The sequence below is a fragment of the Neofelis nebulosa genome, chromosome 2, assembly GCF_028018385.1.
Source record: "Neofelis nebulosa isolate mNeoNeb1 chromosome 2, mNeoNeb1.pri, whole genome shotgun sequence".
In the NCBI taxonomy this organism is placed as follows: Eukaryota; Metazoa; Chordata; class Mammalia; order Carnivora; family Felidae; genus Neofelis; species Neofelis nebulosa.
Window position 1 is genome coordinate 19475169 of NC_080783.1, and position 2901 is coordinate 19478069.

The following is a 2901-nucleotide window of genomic DNA, read 5'->3' on the forward strand; positions in this document are numbered from 1 at the left end:
AAAAATGATTAATGAGAAGTCTTTTCCCCACCTGTCTCCCATCTGCCCAGTTCCCATCTTCAACCCCTCCACCCCCAGGTAACCATTTGTGCAATTTATTTTTACCGCCACCAAGGACACTATTTTGGCAGCCACGGCTGCCAGACAGAATGTCGAGTATGCTGGTTGGGCCGCATAGGGTAGAGCTTGGTGCAGTTGGCTGCATGTAAGAGAAAATAAGGAAGGCTGCTTTAAAGCCAGACAGAAATTTGCTAGAACTTGCTAGAACCTTGCCTCACGAATAGGTAAGAGAGCACCATCAGGACGGGACATCAATCATTCTCCTTACAGTGTGACAGGGTGCTTGCTATGGACTCAATTGTGTCTCCTCAAGATTCATATGTTGAAGTCCTAACCCTGCATGTCATGGTATTTGGAGGTGGGGCCTTTGGGAGGCAATTAGGTTTGGATGAAGTTATGGGGGTGAGGCCTCTGGGACGGGCTCGGGGTCCTTCAGAGAAGAGGTCTGTCGCCCCCGTGTGCGGACTCAGCGAGAAGGCAGCTGTCTGCAAGCCAGCAAGGGAGAACCCGACCGGGCTGGCCCCACCGAGTCCACGCTGTTTTATGATGGCAGCCCGAGCTGCCCATGACGCTGTTCAGGGACCAACAAGTGAGCTCTGAGAAAACAGTGAAAAGATTTTCGGTGCTTTGAAAGATACCTTTCAATTGTCTTGCCGAGAGCGTCCCACTGTGCTGTATTTGAAAGGGCACGAGAGACAGAACCACTGGTCTGGAGGAAAGGGACGACCACAGAGACAGGACTCTTCCGTGCTTGAAGCCGGAGACAGATAATTGGATGGCACACGAGCACACAGGTGATTAACTTCCCGGCCCCTCCCAAGCTGTGCTCACACTCTGGCAACTGCTAAATTCTCCTCGGGGAGGACTTGGAGGGGAGAATGAATGCATGCGAAAGGATTTGCGAACCTTCAAGGGTGGCGTTAGGTTCTAGAGGCTGGCTGCCTGACCCAACTTCTATGGGGTACCGAGTTATTTTCACTGGGATGATTTCATTTTCCCTCCCCACCCCGTTTGTTTGGATTTGAAGATAATGCTGCCCTCTGCTGGACTGATATTGCAACTACAGCCCCTGGCCACCCAGGGCGAACCCCACCCACGCCCCCGGCCCCCCCGCCCAGTCGTTTGCTTGATCTCAGTTGTCTGTATAGCTAGGGGTCTCAGGCTTTGCTAAGTCATGTCTTACAGCCATGGTGAAGTCCACTGTCCCTTCAGTGCTATATCCCAGAGGCTGGAGGTGAGATAAACAGGAGGCAAATTACTTCTGGGTCTCCCAGTCTCCAGAAACAAAACCCATCTCTCTTTTTTTTTTTTCTTCTTTTCCTTCTTCAACCATTTTTGTTTTTTTTAAACGTTTATTTATTTTTGAGAGAGACAGAGTGCGAGTGGGGGAGGGTCAGAGAGCGAGGGAGACACAGAATCTGAAGCAGGCTCCAGGCTCTGAGCTGGCAGCCCAGAGCCCCACGTGGGCTGGAACCCATGGACTGTGAGATCGTGACCTGAGCCAAAGTTGGACACTTAACCGACGGAGCCACCCAGGCGCCCCCTTCTTCAACCACTTGTTATCACATCCTAATCACTAAGCTGTCTCTTAGGCACTTGGGATACGGTGATCAAGATAGATAAGGATTTCTACCTTCCTGAAGCTTACAGTTTAGAGAGGAGAGAGAATAAACAACGGTATATGTAATAAACAAGCAGATATACAATATGTTAGGAAGTGGTAAGTGCTGTGAGAGAAGAAAAATGTTTAGAATACAGCATAGCCAGGGACATCAGAAATGCTAGGGGAGGGGCAATTGTGAATAGGTGGACAGGGCGGGCCTCCAGCATTTGAGCAAAGTCTCAGAGCAGGTGGGGGAGTTTCCCCTGAGGGAGGTCTGCCGGTGAATTATGTCCTCCTCTCCCCAAATTCATATGTGTTGGAGTTCTAACCAGAAGTATGTCAGAATGGGACCCTGTTTGGAAATAGGGCTGTTGCAGATGTAATTAGTTAAGACAAGGCCATGAGAGGGCGCCCTAATCCAACATGACTGGTGTCCTTACAAGAAAAGGGGAAATTTGGGGACACCTGGGTGGCTCAGTCCGTTGGGCTCAGGTCATGATCTCTCAGCTCGTGAGCTCGAGCTCGCTTCAGATCCTCGGTCTCCCTCTTTTTGCCCCTCCCCTGCTTGAGCCGCCCCCCCCCCCAATAAATACATATATTTTTTTTAAAAAGGGGGACATTTGGACACAGACACCTGCCCACGAGGAGAGCACCATGTGATGATGAAGGGAGAGATCAAGGCGATGCATCTACAAGCCAAGGAATGCCAGAGGTGGCTAGCACACCAGCAAGCGCTATGAGAGAGGCCTGCAACGGATTCTCCCTTGCAGACCCTCCCTCAGGAGGAAGCAGCCCTGCGGGCGCCCTTATCCTGGAAGTCCGGCCTCCAGAACTGGAAGACAATACATTTCTGCTGTCTAAGACACCCGGTCTGTGCTACTTTGCTGTGGCGGTCCTAGCACACCTAAGGCACAGGGATGATGAGGAGGGATGGGGATGTGGGGGGCGGGGCATGGAATGATGGAGGAAGGCCTTAAAGGACTCTGGCTTTATTCAAATTCATTTTTTTTCATGATTAAGTGGGATATATCCCCCCCCCCCCATGCAAACTAAATGAAAACCATTAATATAATTCACTTGCTAATATATCTAAGAAGGAAAAAAAAGTCATAGGACTATCTACATAGGCCTTTGACAAGATTCAACACCTAGTCCTGATTTAAAAAATAAAATTCAATATAACACTGTGTGTTAACTACACTGGAATGAAAAATTTAAAAAGTCATTAAAATCATCTA

General features: G+C 49.5%; 1 long non-coding RNA gene across 1 annotated transcript; it reads left to right on the forward strand.

The window, feature by feature from the left end:
• The first annotated feature begins 510 nt into the window (after positions 1-510).
• Positions 511-2528, forward strand: LOC131492797 (uncharacterized). The gene is made up of 2 exons (XR_009252295.1): positions 511-854; positions 2276-2528. It is a non-coding gene; the product is annotated as an uncharacterized LOC131492797 (long non-coding RNA).
• Positions 2529-2901: the final 373 nt, after the last annotated feature.